The 25,710-nt window shown below is 39.0% G+C and overlaps 1 protein-coding gene and 1 long non-coding RNA gene across 6 annotated transcripts in view; one reads left to right on the top strand and one right to left on the bottom strand.

Moving 5' to 3' along the window:
* The window catches only part of ZNF385D (zinc finger protein 385D), a 940,329-nt gene that overhangs the window by 742,809 nt on the left and 171,810 nt on the right, over nucleotides 1-25,710 (top strand). The gene's annotated exons all lie outside the window — the stretch shown is intronic.
* Nucleotides 299-25,710, bottom strand: part of LOC103788876 (uncharacterized) — a 62,910-nt gene continuing 37,498 nt past the window's right edge. The window contains exons 2-6 of the long non-coding RNA XR_013528695.1: nucleotides 13,918-14,076; nucleotides 6,182-6,333; nucleotides 5,764-5,916; nucleotides 4,565-4,710; nucleotides 299-715 (exon numbers count right to left, since the gene is read on the bottom strand). This is a non-coding gene — a long non-coding RNA (uncharacterized LOC103788876). The remainder of the gene's footprint in view (nucleotides 716-4,564; nucleotides 4,711-5,763; nucleotides 5,917-6,181; nucleotides 6,334-13,917; nucleotides 14,077-25,710) is intronic.

Genomic DNA, 25,710 nt, shown 5'->3' with positions numbered 1-25,710 from the left:
AGCTGGCTTCCTTACTGCAACCTGTTTTATCAGCAAGGTCTTTATGACCTGTATCTTGTGCAGACCACCTATCTCATCTTGTGACTTAGAAAGCCTTAATCATCTGTGCAGCCCAGTAGGTCTCAACATCATTTTACCCAGCTCCTATTCAAGATGGAGTTGCTCTGGTTCTCATGCCTGTGACAGGAGTATCCTATGCCAGTGCAATCTAGTCCAAATTCTGTCTCTGAAAAGGAGGGAGGAAGGGGTGGGTGGAGTGTTAAAAAGTGCTCTGAATGAAGAGAGCCCCCAAACGGACTTTGTGTGAGCAACATGGCTGTTTATTCACCCAGGTGTAGGCAGGCTGAGTCTAAAAAAAAGAGTCAGCAGAGGGCAGTGGGATAGGAGTTGGTTTTACAGGTTTGGGATAGGCAGTGGAGAGTTACAGAAGTTACAGCTCAGGGTGTTTTTGGCAAGCTGGGAGGGTGTCGTAGGGTCTGGAGTCATGAGGTTGACCTATCAGTTGAGCAAGGTCAGTTATAAAGTCCAGTTGCCTTATCAGTTGAGGCAAGAAACAATAGAAGAATGTCTCAAAGTTAATTAGGCACCACAGGGGTTTGTCATTCTTCTCTTTTTTAGGTTTGCCAGTTACTTCGGACTTTCTAGTTCCAGGAACTCCTTTGGAGGAGTATGTACAGGTCACAGAGGTTACCGCGCAGTCCTTGGCATGGTCAACCTAAAAGAGTTTATATTCCTGTCTTTTTATATTACTAATATAAAGGAAAAACAAAGACTAGAGGGCAGTGGAATATTCGGAGTGCCAGCACAGAGGGGTGATGGGGCAGTGTTTCTCAGGGCTTCTTTGAGCAGGATTAGGGGTGGTGCAGCAACCTAAAAACTGGAATGAATTCAGACTGCAGGAGGACCTCAGAGCAAGGGGTGATACTGTGGGGTTGTGAGAAGATGCATGTGTTATATTGACTGATATTGCTTATCATTTGTATGCTATTTTGTAGGATTTGAGAGATTAATCAGAAATCACGGGGTCCAAATAAGAGAAGGAGAAAGATAGGTATCAGAGGACTAAGGATTGGAAGAAGCCATCCTGGGATTACAGGCTTATTTTTGCCTATACCTAAATGAAGAATGTTGTTTTTATGTAAACAAGTCTGGCCTGGTACATGATGCCATCAGTAGATTAAAAGAGGTGACTTGTAGGCAAAGTGACCTGTAGTTGTCCTCACTACTACACTCCCACCAGTGCCATAACAGTTTACAAAGGCCATGGCAATGTCAGGAAGTTACTCTACATGGTCTATAAAGGGGAGGCATGAATAATCCACCCCTTATTTAGCATAGTAATCATAAAAATGGGCAACCAGGCTGGGCGCGGTGGCTCAAGCCTGTAATCCCAGCACCCAGTTAGAGTATCCAGCCAGTCCAGCCAGGTCCAGAAAACCATCTGCCTGATTAGTGAGCTTCTGGGCTCTGTCTTTTAATCTACTGATGGCATCATATACCAGGCCAGACTTGTTTACCTAAAAACAACATTCTTCATTTAGGAATAGGCAAAGACCTTTTTTAGCCATCAGTAAATCAAGACCTCTGTGGTTTTGGAGGACAATGGCAGCTAGGGAATTTGCTTGGGCTTGAAGAAGGGATAGTGATTAATTCTGCAATGCCAGCAGAGAAATCATTCGAGAGACTATGGAAGGACTTACAACTGAAGCAGTAAAGCCTGCTGTGCCTGTGCTGAATTCAGCAGTAGTTCCTACCCTACAAGTAAGGGGATCAATGGAATGACCCACTTGTGTCGTGTCAGGATCACAAGAGGAATAGGGAGGCTTTTGTCTCCATGGATAAACTGAATTTTGGGAGTAAAGAAAACTAGGGTACAAGTGACTGTCCAGTTTATAAGAAGGAAGATGTAAGTAGAAGAATCACAGAGGGAAAAAAAAGTCCTTGGCTTACACAGAACTGGATGTGTAAACCGAAAAGGTAAGAAAGTTTTCTGAGAGGGTTGGGGCTTTGGACCCAAATACCAAGGGAACCAGCAAGGGCCACAGCTGTTAAAAGTTGTAGTGAGATTTGATAGGGTAATTGTGTGGAAGGAGAGGTCTTGTTTTCATGGTGTATGAGAAAGCCTTTGGTCTCTATGAGTAACCATTCACTTTTAGTAACAAGGTTAGGTATGAGCAGGCAGGTAGAGGGGTCCGGAGAAGCATCTGATGAACAAGGGGAGGGAAGCCAAGGATGGAGTGAGAGATAGGGTAAATGCCTACCTAGGCAAAACTAGAAGTTTGTCAATCTTATGTATGGTAAAATTCATGGGTCTGATGTGTAGGAAAAAGTTGGAGGGAGTTCTGAGAGAAAGCCCTGAGGAGTAGTAGAGTGACAGATAGAACACTGAGATGTGGTTGTTTTAAGGATGGACTTCCATGATGGAAAATAAATAGGGGGTTTTAAAAGACTAGCCAGGGGCTTATATTGTACATAGAAGTGATCATGAAACGATGAGAGGCTAGAGTGAGCTTGTGATTCAGAGAGAAGGAACTTTCCATGTTCTAAGAACCATTTGCCTTGCCTAGGAAGTCACTGGTAAAATGAATTTTTGGAGGGAAAATAGGTAGGGGAGATAGGTAAGAAGAAAAACTATCAGCCCTTTGGGGGAGATACTGAGGTATCTGCTGCTCTTTGGCTGTTTTGTTGGCTAAGGCATTTCCTTGGGCAGTGGGATCTGATAGTTTTTGGTGTTCTCTGCAGCAGATAACTCCGGCCTTGGCTGGGAGGAGAATGGCCTTAAGGAGAGCCTTTATTAAGGGAGCTTTGGTAATAGAGGACCCTTGTGTTTGAGAAACCTCTTTCTCCACATTTAACAGCATGGTGGTGAAGGATGTGGAAGGTATATTTAGAATCAGTGTAAATATTAACGTGTAGTCCCTTGGCAAGAGTAACAGCAAGGGTTAGGGTGATTAGTTTAGTTTGCTGAGAAGTGGCGGATCAGGGGAGTGAGGCAGCCTTGATAATAGATGAGCGAGATATAACAGCATAGGCAGATTTGGCCAACCAACTGGGCTTTGAAGAACTGCCATCAATAAACCATGTGTGGTCTGGGTCTGGAATAGGAAAAAAAGAAATATGGGGAAGTGGAGAGGGTGCTATGTGGATTGCGGAGATACAGTCGTGGGGTTCAGGGTTTGTTTGGGTATTAAGTGAGAGGCCGGTTGAAGTCAGGTCCAAGAGCAATCATTACTGTGGGGGTTTCAATGAATAGTGAATAGAGTTGGAGGAGGCGATGGGAGGGTATGTGTGTAAGGTGTGAAGAGGAAACTAAACTTTGGAGGTTGTGAGAGCTCTAGAGGGTAAGTGGGGCATAGTCTGTAATTTTGAGGGATTCTAAGAGTGTTACAGCCACAGTGGCCATGGTGTGTAAAGATGACGGTCAGCCTGGGACTGTGAGGTTGAGTTGTTTCAACAAAAGGTGACTGGCCGTGGGCCCAGGTCTTGTGTAAAAACCCCAACTGCACAACCTTTTACTTCTGCCATGTGAAGGGAAAAAAGTTGGGAGGAGTTGGGGGGTGCTAGTGTAGGGGCTGTTTCTAAGGCCCTCTTCAGCAAACAAAAGGAAGAACAGGGGAAGGATTTGGGGTCAGCTAAGTTTCCTTTTGTAAGTTTATAAAGTGTTTGGTAAGGAAGGCAAAACCTAGTATTCAGAGGAGAAAGTATCCTACAAAACCTAGGATGGAGAGAAGCTGTTGTTTAGTGGAGGGGGATGGGGGTTGGAAAATTAACTGGATATGGTAGGCAGGGAGAGCAGGTGTATGCTGGTGAAGGATTATATTGAAATAGGTAATGGATGGAGAAGAAATTTGGGCTTTAGGAAAAAGCATTTTTGAGGTTAAGAACAGAATTGTGAGTTGTGGAAGATAGGAGGGTATAGGGGTTTGGTACAAGCAGGTGTATGGGAAGTACAATCTGATTGATGTGGCGGAGGTCTCAGGCTAGTCTGTAGGATTTGTCTGGTTTTGGACAGGAGAGTTTGTAGGAATTAAAAGGCCATGTTATAATAGACTAGTGATAACAGGCTTTAGGGTTTTAAACAGGCCTTTAAAGCCCGCTGTGGGATAGGGTACCGGCACGGGGCAGGGTAAGGGTGGTTATGTTTCAATGGGATGACAAGGGGTGAGTGAGCAAGGGATGGGGAGGTGGTGTCCCACACCCTAGGGTTAAGGAAGGGGGACATGAGGGGAGTCATTGAGTGAGGTATGGGTTCAGGGAAGAAGGTAGCAAAGAGGTATGGCTGTAGCCCAGCAATAGCTAAGGAGGCAGACAATTTTGCTAGGCTATCTTGGCCTAACAGGGGAACTGGACAAGTGGGGATGATCAGAAAAGAATGTGGGAAGGAGTGCTGGCCTAATTGACACCAGACTTGGGGAGTGTTGAGAGGCCTGGAAGGCTTGCCGTCAATTCCCACAACAGTTATAATGGCCAAGGAGACAGAGTCATGAAAAGAAGGCAGCATGAAATGAGTGGCCTCCATATTGATTACGAAGGGGATGGACTTAACCTCCATCATAAAAGTTACCTGAAGCTCGGCGTCTGTGATGGTCCAGGGGGCCTCTGAGATGTTCTGGTAGGGTCAGTCTTCAGCTGCCAAGCTGAGGAGATCTGGGAAGGATTTGGTCTGGGAGTTGCCACATGAGTTGGACAGTCTGACTTTCAGTGAGGACCCTACACAGATGTGAAGTAGATTAATTCCTGTTGAGGAATTTGAGGGCCAGATTTTAATTTATGTAGCTTTTTGAATGTCAGGGGCTGATTGGGTGATAAAATCCATATTAAGCATTCTTCAGAGGTGAGAGTAGAAGTAAGGATGACATTTAAGTCACTCTAGGTGAGATTATAGGACTGGGTTAAGTATTGGAACTCTGGTATATGTTTAGTAAGATCTCATGAAAAGGAATCTAACCATTGGCCAATTTGGGAAAGGTCAGATAAAAAGAAAGGGCCATGCACCCTACGCCTTCAGCTCCAGCCACCTCTAAAAGAAAGAATTTCTAAAAGGGAGAATTGTTGGGCAGGAGAGTTAGTTAGCTGTGGCACTAAACTATAAGCCAGGCCAGGTATGAGGTGGGGAGGTTGAGAGGAGGGAGGCTCTGGGGTGGGGGAGCTAGGACCTGGATTAGGGTCTGGTTTGGACAGGCAGGGAGGAGAAAGGTTGGAAGGGAGATGTACAAGGAAGATTCTAGGTTGCCAGCAGAGGCAAGCAGGGCAGATGGAAGGGAGAGAAGGAAAATTTGGGACAGGTTGCATTGAGAGCAGAGATTAGGGAGGGATTGGAATGTAAAAAAAAAATGCCTGGAAGTTGGGCACCTCAGACCATTCACCCATTTGTTGACAAAAATTGTTTAGGTCTTACAGAATAGAAAAATTGAAAGTGCCATTTTCTGGCCATTTGGAACCATTGTATTGAAGCCAGGCCATGTTACAGAAAAAAAAAAAATGATGATACGTTTAGGTTTTAGATCAGGTGACAGTTGAAGAGGTTTTACATTTTTTAAGACCAGGCTAGAGGTGAAACAGAGTTTTGTCAGAGTTTTTGAGCACACAGATAGTGTCTCCTTTGCCTCAGAAGAAGGAAAGAGAGAAGGAGACTTGTCTCCTTGGGATTTAAAGGAAAAGAGAGAGAGGAAGACTTGTCTCCTTTTCTATAGAGGGAAAGAGACTTGTCTTCTCTATTTAGGAGGAGGAGGATTTAAAGGGAGAGAAGGAGAAACTGCTTACCCAATCTGAAGGTGGCAAAAGGGTTGTCAGGCTGGTCTGATGCACGGAGATCGCAGGTAAGGCTCTTCAGAGAGGGAGAATGGGGACGGGGGGCTAGTCTCCCCATAGGAATACCCCTGATTCAGGTTTCAGCATCAAATGTTAAATTGCACTCTGAATGAAGAGACCCCCCGCCCAAACAAGCCTTGTATGAGCGACATGGTTCTTTATTCACCTGGGTGTGGGCAGGCTGGGTCCGAAAAAAGAGTTAGTGGGTGGTGGGACAGGAATTGGTTTTATAGGTTTGGGGTGGGCAGGAAAGTTACAGAAGTTACAGTTCAGGGTGGTTTTTGCAAGCGGGGAGGGGGTCATAGGGTATGGAGTCATGAGGTTGACCTATCAGTTGAGCAAGGCTGATTACAAAGTCCAGTTGCCTTACCCATTGAGGCGAGATTAGAGAACAACAGAAGAATGTCTCCAGGTTTTCCAGTTACTTCAGACTTTCTAGTTCCAGGAACACATCTGGAGGTGTACGTGCAGGTCACAGAGGTTACCATGCAGTTCCTGGCACAGTCAGTCAGCATAAAAGACCTTATGGGAGGAAGTCACATATATTTGTCAAAATATAAGTGCTTCTTGGTGGAAATTTCTAAATCCTCAGACTATTCTGTCTTCTTTCAGCTTCTGGTCAGCTTATTTATCCTACATATGCTAGTGACTTTAAGGAAATAACTGCTCTGGGCATGATTTTCCTCATCTGTAAAATAGGAAGAGTAACACCAGATTCTACATGTTTATCCTATGGATCACTAGTATAGTCAGCAAAAGGATTAGCAATGGCAGATTTTCAATAAATAGTAGCTATTCTCATTCACTTGGAGGAATTGTCTCCTATGCAAACTTTGGAAAAAGTGTGTTTTGGCAACTTTTAGGAAAAATTTTGATTTTTGAAGTATAAAATGGATATTCTTTATACCACACATAATTCATTCATTCAGTAGTAGGTGTTCAGTATTTGGTATTTGTCAAACACTATGACTGATCCCTTAAAAGAGCCTTCTGGAATCCTTTTTCAACTTTATCTTCATATATACAAAACAACACTTCAGCTAAATTGATCAAATGGCTTCTCCTCTGTTTGCTGTGAGTTGGCCAGATGTCTGTCTCTAAATAACAAAGCTAGTCTGCAATGAGAAATGGCATTGGAATTTTGGTACCCTCCTGTACGAAAGTTTATGTGACCACAGTCATGTTGAAAAATAATTGATTTGAAGTTTATTTGGAAGTCACTGCTGTTTTAGTGGAATTCTCTTAGCCATTTTTATAAATGCAACATTGGAAGCCATTTCAAACATGGCAGGGACATGTTGAAACAACTGAGGACACCTAGTTGTTCCATTCAGCTCAGGCATGGAGATGATCCCAATTTAGCATTTTTCTGATCATAAGGGAACATAGTGAGCTTCTCTGGAATCATTTAAAAACTGAGTAAATAAGATGTAATTTTGATATTGAATAAGTCTGTATTTACCTGAGAAGCCATGAGAACGTATGTGGTGAAACTCACTGGGTGTTCTGTGTTAGAAATTAACATTCACTTATTAAGTCACAGTACATAATCTGTGGTTGAAAGTAAAATATCTTCAGACATAAATTTATGCTTGAAATCTTGAGTCATTTTGTTCTTTCAAACAGATACTATTTGAGACTCCAGTCTTTTGTCTGTCTGTTGGACAGAAATCTCACTTTCTTCAGTTTTGAACAAAGATAGATACTGATTTACTGTCATTAAATTCAATTGTAGTCTAATAATATTATTTATTCACATATGATGTTCCAGTTGGGAATATGTTTTGTATTGCTTGACGGCAATTTTTCCTAATTTTTTTTAATGAACAAGTTTTAAAATGTTTGTAGGTTTTCTACAATTGTGGATTTTTCGCTCATTAGGCTAAAAGCTACATGCACGTAACCTACGATCTACTATTGTTCATCCTTACATTTTTGAAATGTTATTTTAAATATAAAACTATTTGAAAATAAATCAGAAATGAGATATATGTGTATAATATTAATCATGTATATATTAAGCTAAGTATATCTTTACAGATACCATCTTTGAAAATGAAGAAAAAAATCATTTGTAGGACTGCTTTCTCTAAGACGCTAATGGTTATCTCCTATCATAAATGATTCAGCTCCTTATGAATTACTAGAACTGCATTTGCCATAGGTATTCTATAAAGTAGTAGGTTTCCTTTCAGGTAGCATATAAGTAAGTAAGTATTAATTCCATTTAATTCTTCTTTGAAATCTCAATTATCCTGCCAGTCTATCCTTTGCTTTTCTTCACCCATTTAGTGCTACCTGGATCACTGCCATATAAAAGAGATCTCTGTGTCTTTTCATTCTTCCCTATTCAATTACCTTTCCAGAAGATTGTTGCAGTATACCTTCTAAAGACTATCCATGATGCCATTTATCACCCATTCAAAAGTGAACTCAAGATATTTGGTGAGCTTATCTTAAAACCACCTTCATAGGTTTATCACCCACTCCTACATAATGCTCCAGATAAATCACAAAACCCCCATTTGGCTGAAAATGTTTTCTTGCCTCTATATCATTTACATTCCATCTATTTTCATGTGTAATTTCCCTGTTGTATGTGCCTCACACCATTCCTTCCATTTTTTATGGTCCTACCTAATTCTCAAGTCTGAGCTTTGCCGTTTTCCACTGAAGTCTTTCTTTTTTACACCATGCAGAAATCACTCTCATTCTCTCTCCTTCTCCTTTATGAATTTCTATGCCATATGTCACCGATATTGGGTATGCGTTCCATTTACAAGTTTTGTGGAAGTAGCGATCATGGCTCAGTTTTGTTTGTATTATTTTTCTTTTTAGAATTAACGGATTTTAACATAAGTTGAATACAGTTGCAGGAACACTGCTTATTCTATTTAGTAAATGCCAATGTGGTATAAATTACAGGACTTCTTGAATCACATAACACTATTTGAAAATAATCCGGGGTATCCTGGGAAAGATGACCGAATATGAACAGCTCTGGCAAGCAGCTCCCAGCAAGATCAACAGAAAACAGTTAATCTCCACATTCTCAACAGAGGCACCTGGTTCATCTCATTGGGACTGGTTGGACAGTGGGTGTAGCCTAAGAGGGCGAGCTGAAGCAGGGTGGGGCACCACCTCATGTGAGAAGCACAGGGGGCTGGGGAACTCCCTCTCCTAGCCAAGGGAAGCCATTAGGGACTGTTTCCTTCACTCTGGCCCAGATACTGTGCTTTTCCCATAGTCTTTACAACCCGCAGAACAGGAAATTCCCTCTAGTACCTATACAACCACAAGGGCCCTGGGTTTCCAGCACGAAAACTGGGCAGCCATTAGGGCAGAAACCGAGCAAGCCACAGCAGTTTTTTTCTCCTTCCCCAGCAGTGCCTGGAACACCAGTGAGATAGAATCATTCACTCCCCTGGCAAGGGGGCTGAAGCCAGGGAGCCAAGTTGTGTGGTTCCATGGATCCCACCCCGACGGAGACCAATAAGCTAAGATCCACCGGCTTGAAATTCTTCCAGCCAGCACAGCAGTCCAAGCTTGACCTGGACATTTGAGCTTGGTGAGCGGAGGGGTGTCCGTCATTGCTGAGGCTCAAGTAGGCAGTTTCAACTCCACAGTCTAAGCAAAGCTGCCAGGAAGTTCGAACGGTGGAGCTCAACAAAGCTCAGCAGCTGCAGGCAGACTGCCGCACTAGATGTCCTCACTGGCAGGGCATCTCTGAAGAAAGGCAGCAGCCTCTCAGGGACTTATAAAACCCGCACCTTCCTGGGACAGAGAACCTGGGAAAAGGGACGGTAGTGGGTACAGCTTCAGCAGACCTAAACGTCCCTGTCTGGCAGATCTGAAGAGAGGAGCAGATTTCCCAACACAGACTCAATTCTGATAAGGGACAAATTGCCTCATCAAGTGGCTCCCTGACCCCCATCTATCCTCACTGGGAGATACCTCACAACAGGAGCTGACAGACAGCTCATACAAGAGAGCTCCGGCTGGCATCTGGTGAGTTCCACTCTGGGACGAAGCTACCAGAGGAAGGAACAGGCAGCAATCTTTGCTATTCTGCAGCCACCACAGGTGATTCCCAGGCAAGCAGGGTCTAGACTAGACAACCAGCAAACTCCAGCAGACCTGCAGCAGAGCAGCCTGACTATTAGAAGGAAAACTAACAAACAGAAAGAGTTTCAACATCAACAAAAAGAATGTCCACTCAGAGACCCCATCCAAAGGCCACAGACCTCAAACACCAAAAATAGATAAGGGCTGAAAACTCCAAAAACTAGAACTCCTCTTCTCCTTTAAGGGATCACAGCTTCTCACCAGCAAAGGAACAAAACTAGATGGAGAATGAGTTTGACAGAAGCAGGCTTCAGAAGGTGGGTAATAACAAAATTCTTTGAGCTAAAGGAGCATGTTCTAACCCAATGCAAGGAAACTAAGATCCTTGAAAAAAGGTTAGATGAAATACTAACTAGAATAACCAGCATCGAAAAGAGCATAAACGACCTGAGGGAGCTGAAAAACACAGCATGAGAACTTGGTGAAGCATACACAAATCTCAATATCTAAATCGATCAAGCAGTAGAAAGGATATCAGAGATTGAAGATGAACTCAATGAAATAAAGTGAAAAGACAAGAATAGAGACAAAAGAGTGAAAAGAAATTAACAAAGCCTCCAAGAAATATGGAATTACATTTAAAGACCAAATCTACATTTGATCAGTGTGCCTGAAAGTGAAAAGGAGAATGAAACCAAAAGTTGGAGAACGCTCTTCAGGATATTATCCAGGAGAACTTCTCCAACCTAGCAAGGCAGGCAAACATTCAAATTCAGGAAATACATAGACCACCACAAAGGTACAACTCAAGAAGAGCAACCCCAAAACATGTAATTGTCAGATTCATCAAGCCCATCAGACTAACAGCAGATCTCTCAACAGAAACCTTACAAGCCAGAAGAGACAGGGGGCCAATACCAATATTCAACATTCTTAAAACAATTTTCAACCCAGAATTTCATATCCACCCAAACTATGCTTGATAAGCAAAGGAGAAATAAAATCCTTTATGGGCAAGCAAACACTGAGAGATTTTGTCACCACAAAGCCTGCCCTACAACAGCTCCTGAGGAAGCACTAAGCATGGAAAGAAACAACTGGCATCAGCCACTGCAAAAACATAACAAATTGTAAAGAACATGGATGGTAGGAAGAAACTGCATCAACTAAGGGGCAAAATAACCAGCTAGCATCATAATGGCAGGATCAAATTCACACATAAAAATATTAAGCTTAAATGTAAATGGACTACATGCCCTGATTAAAAGACACAGACTGGCAACTTGGATGAAGAGTCAAGACCCATCAGTGTGCTATATTCAGGAGGCCCATCTCAAATGCAAAGACACACACAGGCTCAAAGTAAAGGATGGAGAAATATTTACCAAGCGAATGGAAGGCAAAAAAAAAGCAGGTGTTGCAATCCTAGTCTCTGATAAAACAGACTTTAAACCATCAAAGATGAAAAGAGACAAAGAAGGGCATTACATAATGGTAAAGGGATCAATACAACAAGAAGAGCTAACTATCCTAAATATATACGCACCCAAAGCAGGAGCACTCAGATTCATAAAGCAAGTTCTTAGAGACCTACAAAGAGACTTAGATTCCCACACAATAATAGTGGGAGACTCTAACACTCCATTGTTAATATTAGATCAACGAAACAGAAAATTAACAAGGATATCCAGGATTTGAACTGAGCTCTGAACCAAGCAGACTTAATAGACATCTACAGAACCCTCCACCCCAAATCAACAGAATATATATTCTTCTCAGCACATCTATTCTAAAATTGACCACATAATTGGAAGTAAAACACTTCTCAGCAAATGCAAAAGAATGGAAATCATAACAGTCTCTGAGACCACAGTGCAATAAAAAGGATATTCAAATAAGCAAAGAGGAAGTCAAATTGTCTCTATTTGCAGACAACATGATTGTGTATTTAGAAGACCCCATCATCTCAGCCCAAAATCTCCTTGAGATGATAAGCAACTTCAGCAAACTCTCAGAGTAAGAAATCACTGTGCAAAAATCACAAGCATTCCTATACACCAGTAACAGACAAACAGAGAGCTAAATCATGAGTGAACTCCCATTCACAATTGCTACAAAGAGAATAAAATACCAGGAATACAGCTTACAAGGGATATGAAGGACCTCCTCAAGTAGAGCTACTAACCACTGCTCAAGGAAATGAGAGAGGACAAAATAAATGGAAAAACATTCCATGCTTATGAATAGGAAGAAACAATATAATGAAATGGCCATACTGCCCAAAGTAATCTGTAGATTCAATGCTATCCCGATCAAGCTACCACTGAGTTTCTCCACAGAATTGGAATAAAACCACTATAAATTTCATATGAAACCAATAAAGAGCCTACATAGCCAAGACGTTTCTAAGCAAAAGAAACAAAGCTGGAGGCATCACACTACCTGACTTCAAACTATACTACAAGTCTACAGTAATCAAAACAGCATGGTACTGGTACCAAAACAGACATATAGACCAATGGAACAGAACATAGGCCTCATAAATAATGCCACTCATCTACAACCATCTCATCTCTGACAAGCCTGACAGAAACAAGCAATGGGGAAAGCATGCCCTATTTATTAAAATGGTGTTGGGAAAACTGGCTAGCCATATGCAGAAAGCTAAAACTGGATCCCTTCCTTAAACCTTATATAAAAATTAACTCCAGATAAATTAAATATTTAAACATAAGATCTAAAACCATAAAAAACCTAGAAGAAAACCTAGGCAATACCATTCAGGACACACATATGGGCAAAGACTTCATGACTAAAACACCAAAAGCAATGGCAACAAAAGCCAAAATGGATAAATGGGATCTAATTTAACTAAAGAGCTTCTGCACAGCAAAAGAAACTACCATTAGTGTGAACAGGCAACCTACAGAATGAGAGAACATTTTTGCAGTCTACCCATCTGATGAAGGGCTAATATCCAGAATTTACAAAGAACTTAAATTTACAGGAAAAAACCCTGTCGAAAAGTGGGCAAAGGATATGAACAGACACTTCTCAAAAGGAGAGATTTATGCAGACAACAAACATATAAAAAAAGCTCATCACCACTGGTCAATAGAGAAATGCAAATCAAGATCACACTGAGATATCATCTCAATCATTAAAAAGTCAGGAGACAACAGATGCTGGAGAGGGTGTGGAGAAATAGGAATGCTTTTACATTGTTGGTGGGAGTGTAAATTAGTTCAACCATTGTGGAAGAGTGTGGTGATTCCTCAAGGTTCTAGAACTGTAAATACCATTTGACCCTGCAATCCCATTACTGGGTAAATACCCAAATAATTATAATCATTCTAATATAAAGACACATGCACACATATGTTTATTGCATCACTGTTCACAAAAGCAAAGACTTGGAGCCAACCAAAATGCCCATCAATGATAGACTGAATAAGGAAATGTGACACATATACACCAGGGAATACTATGCAGCTGTAAAAAGGATGAGTTCTTGTCCTTTGCAGGGACATGGATGAAGCTGGAAACCATCATCATTCTCAGCAAATTAACACAAGAACAAAAAACCAAACACCATACGTTCTCACTCACAAGTCGGAGTTGAACGATAAGAACACAGACACAGGGAGAAGAACGTCATACACCAGGGCCTGTCAAAAGCTGGAGGCCTAGAGGAGGGAGAGCACTAGGAGAAATACCTAATGTAGATGACGGAGTGATGGATGCAGCCAACCACCATGGGATGCATATACCTATGTAAGCATGTTTCTGCACATGTGTCCCAGAACTTAAAGTACAATGAGAAAATAATAATAATCCTGTGAGTGTCCCCACCAAGGAACCAAGGGAAAAAATGAAGCAATTAATTAGATTGTAAATGATAACTGGTTGATGAAACCTTATACTAAAACATAGCTTCATTTTTAAAACAACCCCTATTTAGATAAAGTGACTTGGTTTTCAGTGATCAGTATTTTTTTTCAAATCTAAAAATATACTATTTCATTATAAAAGTTAAAATACCTTTTTTAACTTGCAACTTCTTTTTCAGAGTGAATTAGCAGACAGATGCATTCTTTTGCTGAATTAGTTGTTTTCAGGCCTGAAAGCGAGGGGAGAAGCCAAGGAATATCACAGGGACCTCCTTTTCTCTCCACCATTAACCTTGGCAGTATTTCTTATCTATGAAAAGAAGAGAAAACATAGGTATGGCAGTTACCCAAATCCTTAGAAGCATGAAGGAAAATTAAAACTACTTGTGGCCAGGCACATTGGTTCGTGCTGCAATCCCAATACTTTGGAAAGCTGTGGCCAGGGGTTTGAGACCAACCTGGGGAACATAGTAAGATCCCCAACTCAACAACAACAAAAATAGTCAAGCATGATACTGCCTGTAGTATCAGCTGTGCAGCAGGCTGAAGCAGGAGGATTTCTTAACCCAGGAGTTTGAGGCTGTAGTGAGCCATAATTGCAACACTGCAGTCCAGCCTGGGTGAGAGCAAGACACTGTCTCTAAAAAATAAATAAAACTACTTGCACCCCTAGGCTTTCATTTCCTCAGAACATCACCTCAATAAATGAGAATACATTTGACAGATAAAGAGTATGTCTCTTCCCTGTGTCATTTAGCTTGTAGACCATTTGAAAATGAGACTTGGAATCTTTGAAGAATAGTAAGTTCTCACTCATAAGTATCTTCAGCTCTGTGAACTGAATACTGTGGTCTGTAATTTTCTAATCTTTGCTTTGTTATTTTATTTATCCTTTTAATTGTGTTAGAAAATTACTGAAGTGCTAGGCACTAAATACTTTTGACTCAAATTAATCCTCTTTCCTCTTTGCCACTGTGAAAACTGAAATTCAGAGTTGGCTGACACACTTTGGATAACTTTCTTTCCTGTATCATCTCTTTCTTTTAGATACTAGGTGATGGACAAAGAGTTTCTATGAATTTCTGCAGCTAAATTTTCATTATGTTTCAGACAAAGCTGTTAAATTACTGGTTCTTACCACCTGAAAAATAAAAATCCCTTTGCATTGTGAAATTCTATTGATACTTGTGCTTCTAGATTAAAGAGTCTTAATTCGGAATTATGTATTGTGCTTTTTTTTGGTAGAAAATCACATAGAAATGAAGGCTGGTAAGCTGACATATGATATTGTTGGTATTCATGAAAGATCATTCTGGACTTCCATGAGTGGATTCTTCACTTTGGCTTTCTTGGACTAGAAGTTTTATGTCTGGAAACAGTTTTAGTTTGCTTCACTAAGAGAGCTTTAGCATTATTTCTGCTGTTCAAAAATCACTTAGACAAAATGTGATTCAGTTGACAACAACATATAGTAAGTGCTGCCCTTGTCTAGATCACATTGAACATACAGTCCAGGGATAGAAGATAAAACTAAAGAAATCATAAACTAAGTATCAGTCCATTCCAATTTCTAGAGATCGTCTGGTATTCAACATTGCTCATGTAGTAGGTACACTGTTTTCCTACTATGTATATATTGCATGCATATATGTTATGTATACATATTACATATATAAAGCATATATTAAATATATTGGGATATAATATAACACACACACATATATAATGGAATAGAATTTTCAACCTCCAAGCAAGCCCTATTCACATACAGGCCTTCACTTTGGCACACCTGGGAGACAGAAACATATAACTTGCCATGCCTGTTATATATATGAGAATAGGGCTTGCTTGGAGGTTGAAGCAAAGAACTGAATAAAGGTGGGAAGTCTCCTCTGCAGCAAAGAACCAAACTTACTCTTGTCCCAGGGAGAAATACTGGGTGGAGTCTGAGAATGTGGATATCTGACAAAGCTCAGTAGCTCCCTGATGTATGTGAGCACTGGTAAGCATGTTTTACAGGTTCCTTTTCCCAGTTTAAGTTCTGTTAAGACAAATACATAATTTTAAGCCTGGGCTGGAAAATGTCACCACTCTTTAATAATGGTTATTAAAAAAAAGCATTTAATTAACTATTGGTTTTACCTGTGATCACAAATGAGCAGTTTAACTTTGTACTTTACTTGATTGACTCTATAATACATAGGTATGTGTATATATCCATGTGTTTTTAAAAATGTGTTTATAATTACCATGGATTCACTATAAAGGGAAGTCATATCCCAGGTTATGGGTTTATCTCAGATCTTCTTTTTTATGGATCATGGCCAGCAGATATGAATAACATCATGATTAAACATAGGATTAAAGTTATTGAAAAGTTTAAAAATTATTTGACACAAGACAAGGCACAGGGAATCCTACAATTTACAATTGGCTTGTATTTCGCCCCAATACTTAATACATGTCAGACTGATCACCAAGCTTTAAATTCCTGGTGGCTGTGTCATGACTGCTTAAAGGGCCTTTACTGGACACCAGCAGTTATCTACTCAGGCCCCCACAATCCCGTTTACAATATCTGTGCACCCTTCTGGGCTTTCATGTACTTTTGTTTCCAACCTCTGTGGGATCAGGCTGAAGCCATTCTCCAAAGCCTGGGCCTGAAACCCTGCCCCATTGATTGGCATCTTCCCTCTCCATGTCTTGCTTCTCCTCAAGTGTACTAGTCTTTCCTAGGAGCATTTCATTAAAAACCACTTGCACGGTGTAATTTGTCTTGGAGGTGGCTTCTGGGGAGCCAGACCTAAGACAGAGCTATTTTAAAGTAAAAATACACAGACTCCATCTGTTAGCTAGCTCTACTAAATGGGAAGTCCAAAGAACAAATGGGCACTGCAAAGGAAGTGTGGGTGATTTTGATAGGTCTGGTGTGAAGCATTATACAGAAACCCCTATGGTTTTAATTGATAAAAGAACAACTTTTCAAATTGCCTGAATGGACCAACTCCATCATACAAAAACCCTGTCTGCCACAGTTGCTTCTTGCCTTTCATGCCCCGTGTTCTTATGGTTCAGCAACTCCAATGAAAAGCTGTGTGTCTCCTTGTAGTAATACTGCCTTAACTGTTTCCGTATAACCACTCATTACTAGGTTTGGCTTTGCTCTTGGAAGCCAGGATTTAGACAGGAAGCAGCAGTGGAGTTGGGTCTTTGGGGTGGGATAAATCCATCAGAAAGCCTCTTGACTCTGACCCGTGCCCTGACACTTCTTTTGCCTCCTCTTAAGAACCTCTTTTTTCTTACTTCTCGACAGTTTCCTAGGGCTAGCTAATTTTTTGACCTCTGTCTTTTTATAGCCAGTGGTTTCAGATTACATTTTCTTTCCTGTTGTTCACTGTAATTTTTTTAAAAGTCTATTATACCTAGAAAATCTAGAAGGAAAATAAACCCTTTTCATGTTTTTAAAGTGCATTGTGTGTATGTATTGGCATGTGTATGTGCTCACACATATGTTTAGTAAGGTGGGATTCTGCTCAGAAAGAAAGATTTACTACTAGTACTAAGGGCAACAGACAGCAAAAGGCTCTGCTTTACTTCTGGGCCTCTTCCTCAGCCTTCTCTTTTTTAGTTAAATTCATACAGAAAACATGTTAATCATGGAATTTTGCCCACAAAAGATTGCGTAAGAGCCATTTCCATTTCCTAAATTGTTTTTGATGTTCTGGCCATGAGTTGGATCTAGTTCAAGAGTAAAGACAGAAATAAAGATTTGTCTAGGAAGTGAGGCAATGAATTGGGAATTGGAAACATTGCTAAAGGCAGCCTTGAAGCCAGAAGAGGTAGGGAAGGAGGGGAAAAACTGAAACCCTTAGTCATCACACCAATCAACTAGTCCACAAGTCCTTCCTTTAAAAATAGATAGCCAGAGTCCTCATTGTAAAACAAGAAGCAAGCTGAGTTGAGAGATCTCAAGCAGGTCTAGATGGGTGTGACCAGAAAAGAAGGATGAGCACAAGCATGACGCACAGCAGCCAGGGAAAAGGCATTTGGTGACCTGAAGCTATTATTCTTGGGTGATGTATGAAGGATACTCTGAGGTCACACACGAATCTGCCTCACATGACATCATTTCCAAGTCAGTCAGGAGCCTGCTGCACAGGGCACATTTCAGCCCTTGCTGCCCTGTAGCAGGTGTTGGGAATATAACATGTTAAAACAAGGGCCTGCTTAAGACATCCACCACCTTTTCATTTGATTTAGATCACTGAATGGCTTTATGTTCTAGAATGCTTTTCCCTTGTGGAAGTTTTGTACTTTGATTGACAGAGTCTAACTGTTTTCTACTTAGAAGAAAATGGAATAGGTTTCATTCTTGAAAGGTACCTGTTGCTGGGATTCAAATTCCCAAAATAGAAGTTGCCATTCCTTTCTCATCTAAACGATCTGATTTGACAATAGGAGTTTGAGCAAACCTAAGCTTTACTGCAGATGATTTTTTGGTTCTCTTTTTCAAAGAGCAGAAAATTACACATAATGCAATAATTGTGTGGTTTTTTGTGGCTTTTTTTTTGCCATGAAGATAAAATTACTAAGGAGGAAAGGCTCTATGAGAAAATATAAATCCTATTGTAAAGAACACAATTAGAAGAGGGTAATGCAAGACACATCAATATATTGCCATCTGTAATAATCATTAACTTGTTTCTCTTGCTGTTTGGGATTCAAAAAGTAGTATTCTTTTACAAGAATTCTGAATCACAATAGATAAATCATCAGATTGGAATACTGAAGAATAGTATCATTCAAGTGATGGGAAGAGGAGCAGTATCTTGTAAAAGATCTTACAGAGAAAAGCAGCAAAAATGTGGAAACCAGCAGGAAATCTACACAGGTGTTTGATTTGTTTAGATAAGTCAAGAAAACAACTAATTACAAATCATAATTATGAATATTTCTTTATGCCAGAAACTATAGTAATTAAGTCCTTTGCAAATATAATCTCACTTAATCTCCACAACATAAATAATCAGGTTTATAGAGGTTAACATATCTCACTGCTAGTAACAGGAGTTGATTTTTGAGTAACAGGAGTATTGGGTTTGAACAGCTAGTAAAGATGAACTGCAATAATATGAGTACCTAAGAAGTCAGATGTTCAGTTGATCTATGATGGAAAATTTTAAACAAAAATATGCTGAAAGTATAGTGGAGCGACTGAAACATGAAAGCCATTGGTATGAAAGACAGGTTTCTAGGCAGAAGGTATTACAACTAGAAAAAAAACTGTTCAGAATGAGGCTAAACACATGATATAGTGAGAAAAAAAGAAGACTGGAACTCAAGAAAGGTTGTGGACAGAGTGATGAGTTTACGATTTCAGAAGCTGAGTACTTCCTGCTAAATGAAGATTCAGGGTGTGACCCCAAGCAGGTTAATACATACTAACTTTATTGTATGTGTGTTTTCCCTTTGTGAGGACAATGAAGCAAATATTTATTAGTACCTAGTTTATATTCATATTGGACTAAAATATTGACTTTTAAAACTGGACATTAATTATTATAGTAATTAATCATGTAACAGATTCATTAAAGGTAAGCCTTAGTGAATAATGATTTTGGAAGTCTATTAAATTTCACTTTCACTTTGTTCTATTTTGCTAACCATTCACTGATGTTTCCCTCCTGAGAGGTAATTAAGTGATAGAAGGACAAACAGACTTCTCATTTCCTTTTGGTTAAGTAAAATATAATAATTTAAAATTATTTTGCTTATTGAGGGGGCACTTGTAAAAAAAATTATAATACGGAATTTTTGTCGATTACAATTTAATTCCCAAGAAGGTATGAGGAATCTCATGAAACTTTCGTTTGTTTTCTGTTTTGAGATGTGGTCTGCCTCCCAGGCTGAAGTACAGTGGCATGGTATTGGCTCACTGCAGGCTTGAACACTCAGGCTCAAGTGATCCTCATACCTCAGGTTCCCAAGTTGCTGGGATTACCGTGCCCAGCTAATTTTTAAAATTTGTTTTGTAAAGAGAAGATCTTGCTATTTTGTCCAGGCCCATCTCAAACTTCTGGGCTCAAGTGATCCTCCTGCCTTGGCCTTCAAAGTGCTGAGTTTATAGGTGTGAGACACTATGCCTGGCCTGAAACACTCTTCATACTTGTTTTTCTGAGTTACCATGTCCAGCGTGTAACAGAAAGCTGCTGTATACATATTTAATATTTTAATTTACTTTCTAAAATATAAAATGGAATTGAAATTAATTTGAATATTTATGTTTTAGGTTTTCTCATTGATTAGATAGCCATTATATATATTTTGGGGGTTAACACTACATCCTTCTACTCTCTGCTCATCTCCAACCAACAAATGAAATGAAGCAAAAAAGAAAGAACACTCACTGACTCCACTTAGTTAATTTTGACTATATTAAATGATTGGCTGTCTGGGCCATTTTTCATTAATTTTTCAGGATAAAAATTCAACAGATAAAAACAAAGTAATTCATTTTTTATGGTATAATTTTCAAAGGTTCACTATAGTTATATTATTCTATAAATTCTCATTTTGTTTTTTCAACAAAATATTTGATGTATACAAATATACATAGTATATTTGTAACTTATAAAAGCATAGTACATAATATAAACAATATGTACCTTGTACCCACCTTAAAAAATTAAACATTATCTTTAGCTTCTAAAATAATTTGTGCTTCTTTCTGCTGGTCTTATCCCCTTGCCTCTCTGTCAGAGGTAATCACAATTTTAAAAATGTTTTATTATGAAATATCATAGCATATGCATATACATATACATATACATAGTAACCTTCCCTGACTTATTTTTACACTCCCTATTATGTATCTGAGATTCATCTGTGTTGACACATTTAGCTGCTCTCTCTTCTTATTCTGAGGTGTGGTTAATCTGCTGTATGAATAGACCACAGGGTACAGGTCTATTCTTCTGTAGATGGATACCTTGATCCATGCTTTCGCTGTGGCAAAGACTGATGTTAATAATGCTCTTGCACATGCCTATTTGCCCACAGCTGCATGAGTTTCTTTATGGTCTATTATCTAGAAATGAAATTGCTGGGCCTTATAATAACCAGGATCTTAACCTCAGTATAAGTTACCAAAAAGTGATATTAATTTTTACTCCCACCTAGATGTGTAAGAGTTCTTTCTGTTCTAACCTTCATCAATGGTTGTTACTATTATATATTTTTAGATGAAAAGTAGAATCCAAAAGTAATTTTGATTTTTTTCACTAATTACCCTAGTTAGAATTTTTTTTGTTTATTGGTATAAACGTTTCCTTTTCTGTGAAATATCCATTTTATCTTAAAATATGACTTTTTCTTGCTGAATTGTTGGAGTTCTTTATATTTGAATGATATTAACCCTTTGTCTTATTTGTAACTTGTCTTTTTGTTCTTTTTACGGTGACTTTTGATGAACAAATGTTCTTTTTTTTTTTTTTTTTTTTAATTTTTTATTGGATTATAGGTTTTGGGGTACATGAGCAGAGCATGCAAGACAGTTGCGTAGGTACACACATGGCAGTGTGCTTTGCTTTTCTTCTCCCCTTCACCCACATTTGGCATTTCTCCCCAGGCTATCCCTCCCCACCTCCCCCTCCCACTGGCCCTCCCCTTTTCCCCCCAATAGACCCCAGTGTTTAGTACTCCCCTCCCTGTGGCCATGTGTTCTCATTTTTCATCACCCACCTATGAGTGAGAATATGCGGTGTTTCATTTTCTGTTCTTGTGTCAGTTTGCTGAGGATGATGTTTTCCAGATTCATCCATGTCCCTACAAACGACACGAACTCATCATTTCTAATTGCTGCATAATATTCCATGGTGTATGTGCCACATTTTCCCAATCCAGTCTATTATCAATGGGCATTTGGGTTGATTCCAGGTCTTTGCTATTGTAAACAGTGCTGCAATGAACATTCGTGTACATGTGTCCTTATAGTAGAACGATTTATAGTCTTTTGGATATATACCCAGTAATGGGATTGCTGGGTCAAATGGAATTTCTATTTCTAAGGCCTTGAGGAATCGCCACACTGTCTTCCACAATGGTTGAACTAATTTACACTCCCACCAACAGTGTAAAAGTGTTCCTTTTTCTCCACATCCTCTCCAGCATCTGTTGTCTCCAGATTTTTTGATGATCGCCATTCTAACTGGCGTGAGATGGTATCTCAATGTGGTTTTGATTTGCATCTCTCTGATGACCAGTGACGATGAGCATTTTTTCATATGATTGTTGGCCTCATATATGTCTTCTTTCGTAGTTTCAAAGCTGTTGGAAGCTTTTTGTCTTATGCAAAAAATATTTTTCTACATTAAGGATATTAAAATATTTTTCTTTTATAAGGTAAAGTTTTGCTTTTCAGATTTAAGTCTATGATCTACTGGAAATTAATTCTTGTATAGGGTATAAAATATAAATTCAATTTCTTTATTTTTAAGTAAGAGTCAACAATTGTCCTGGCTCATTCATTGATTTGTCATTTCTGTCTCCACTGAATGACGATGACATGTGTGCATCAAGTACACTCCAACTGCAGGGTCTTTGCACTGGCTTTGGCCTTTGCATGAAGTGCTCTTCCCTCTGGCAGTGACATGCCACCTTCTGTACTTCCTTCAGCCTTTTTCTCTAAAGTCATTTTTTTGATAAGGCCACATATGGCCATTTATATTTAAAAATCAATACTTTTCCAAATGTTTGCAATCCCGTGTCCCTTTTTTCCAATGCTCCTGTGACTATTTGAATTTGTGTATACCTGTATTATTTATCTTATTGTGTCTCTCTCCCACTGAAACATAAACACAATAAGGAAAATGATTTTTATTGGTTTCGTTTACTGCTAAGACTCCAAAACCTAGAAAAATGCCTAGAACATAATCAGTGCTCAGTAATACAAATTGAGTGAGTGGATGAATGAGCATATTTGAAAATGGATCTGCTTGCAGGCTTCTGATCTGTTGGATCGGCCTATTGCTCTTTCTCTGGGTGAGTGCCAGTACCTTTATTGATAGCTATAAAATAAGGCTTGATGTCTAGTAGGGCATGGCCTCTACATGTTCTCCTTCTTTAAGGGTGGTTTATCTATTCTTGATAACTTCTTCTTCTATGTAAATTTTATAATCATGCCATCAAGTCTTATGAAAAACCCTATTATACTTTATTCACATGGCATTGACTCTGTAGTTAAATTTCAAGAAAACAGACTTTTAAAAGTTATTTTTAATCTTTCTATCCATAAAAAATGTCTTAGTTTTTATTGTCTTTAAATATATTGTATATATTATCTCTATAAGGTTGTGTATTGTTTGATAAATGCTTATTCTTTCCTATATTCTTCTATTAAATCAGGAGGTCTTTAAACATTGACATTATATTTTCTAAAAATTAAATAAAATATGAATTTTTTTAAAAGTAAATTTTTGAAATAAGTTAGTCATTGTAGTTAATCAGAAATTTTCCATTTAGCTGTGAGATGAGAGTATTAAAAGTGAACCTAATAAAACTACTGAGAAAGTGTAAGGAAGAAAACAACTTTGCTCTTTCTTGTAACTTTTCTCCCACTATAAAGCTTTATATAACCCATCTCCAACAACATTCATTATTTCCTCCCTTGTGTTTCTAATTATGACTCTGTTTTACAGCAATTATCATAATATCGTGTTGTGTAGTAATTACCTCTACATTCATTTGTCATCCCCACTAGATTGCACACTCATTGAGACCAAGAACTTTATCTTGTCTTTTTATCCTCAGGCTTAGTCACAGTGCCTGCCATGGACTACATGCTTATAATGTAGTCATTATAAGCTGATGGGCATTAAAATTGGGCATCCAACAGAGATAACAGAATCTACTTTTTAAAAAAACTTCAAAATTTATACAGAAATTGGCCTGTCTGATAATCCCTTTCTTCTATGTCCTCTTTCCCTTTAGGTAAGTGACCTATTCTCTCCTATTTCTCCTCCAACACTCACCTCTTCAGCCTCCTTTGTTGAATCTTTTTTCTCTGCCATCCCTGAAGACATCAGCATTTCCCCAGTAATCTCGCTGTAGCCCTGTTTCTTCTAACGTTACTCAAAGCCTATTACATATCAGTCACTCCTATGTCTTCAGTTATACCAATAATTCTTAAATGTATAACCTCAAAACTGAACACATTTTAAAACTCCTGAACCTTATTCCAAATTTTCTACATATCTACATGTATCATAAAACCTGCAATTAGTAGATAAAATTTAATGTTCCTAATATGAACTCATTAATTCCCTTGTCCACACATCCTACTAAAATTTGCCATTCTTCCTTTATTCATACGATGGTCTAGGTTGTCAGTATTCATTCATTTACCCAGATGAAAAGAATGAGCCTTTCTGGGGCCTTTTTTCACACAGATAATGCTGATTTAAAAGGCTGTATCCTAAAAATGTCCCCAGTATCTCCTTCAGTCTTCCAGTTGCTACAGGCTGAATTAGGTCCTGTATTTTTCAGCTGGACTATTACAAAATGACACTTCTTAATTTGTCTTTTTGACTCCAGATTGACTTTCTTCAAGTTCTTATCTAAATTATTTTTCTAAAATATACATTTCTTTATGTATACTTTTAAGTTGATTGTTTTTTTTTAACATTGCTAAAGGGGAAAATCCAAATTCATTAGTACAGCACACAAAGCATTTGTATGCCCCAATCTATCTTGGCACTTTCATCTCTTCTGTATTCATACCAAAGTTTAAATGTCTCCTGACATCACATTCTTTCATACATTTATATGAGCTGTTTCCGTTCTATCATTTTATCCGTTCTATCTAAATAACTCCTACTCATCCAGCTCAAATATTATCACTCATTTGAAGTCTTCCAGGATACACAGAAACTGAGTAACCAACCCCTCTCCTCTGTTTCCAAGTGCTTTACTTATACCATTATTTCAATACTTCCTAATTTGAATTAAAATCTATTTATAGGTTTGTCTACCCTTCATTATTCTGGCTTATTTTCTGAAGGTCAGAACCATTTGCTTTTGCATTATTTTATCTGTCCAAACCGTTAGGTTATGTATCCATCCTTGAATAAAATTCTGCAGAGATGCAGGAAACATCTTTTGTCCACGTAGAGGGTATCCTTCCCCCTTGTCAGCACTGACTGAGTTCCATCCTTCTTGCAGGCCTACATGATCAGCTTCTTCCTTATAACTTTATCAAACTGCCCAGCCACCTCAATTGTCTTTAATTCCTTGTTTTCAGTTATTTACTGTATTAACTAATCTCTCTCTAATCAATGCAGAATATTCTAAGGATTATATATTTCATCATGATCATAAGCATTGGATATACAGCATAGGAGTCTTATAATTTCTCCTATTTGGCCCTCAGTACATGGAACATAATGGTGTCTGAAAACTACAATACTATTATGGATTCTGAACATGCTTGTCTTTAAGTATTTTGCATATATTATTTCACTTAATCTTTCCAGTAATGGATGCACTATTCTAGAAGGCCAATCCAGGCCTATCCAGCTCAATATTTCTATTCCAACACAACTTCTTTTTTTTTTCTTTAGAGACAGAGTTTCCCTCTGTCACTCAGGCTGGAGTGCAGTGGCACAAATATAACTCACTACAGCCTGAACCTACTGGACTCAAGTGATCCTCTCATCTTAGCCTTTCAAGTATTTGGGCCTACAGGTGTGTACCACCATGCCCAATGTATATATATGTATATATACACACACATTTAATTTTGCAGAGATGGGGTCTTGCTACGTTGCCCAGCATGGTCTTGGACTTCTGGCTTCAAGTGGTTCCCCCACCTTGGTTCTCAAAGTACTGGGATTACAGGCATGAGCTACTGTGCTAGGCCAGGATACCTTACTGCTTTAGGACCAATTTT

Source organism: Callithrix jacchus, chromosome 17, assembly GCF_049354715.1.
Source record: "Callithrix jacchus isolate 240 chromosome 17, calJac240_pri, whole genome shotgun sequence".
In the NCBI taxonomy this organism is placed as follows: Eukaryota; Metazoa; Chordata; class Mammalia; order Primates; family Cebidae; genus Callithrix; species Callithrix jacchus.
The sequence above is the reverse complement of the archived record's forward strand: the minus strand, read 5'-3'. Positions and strand labels throughout refer to the sequence as shown.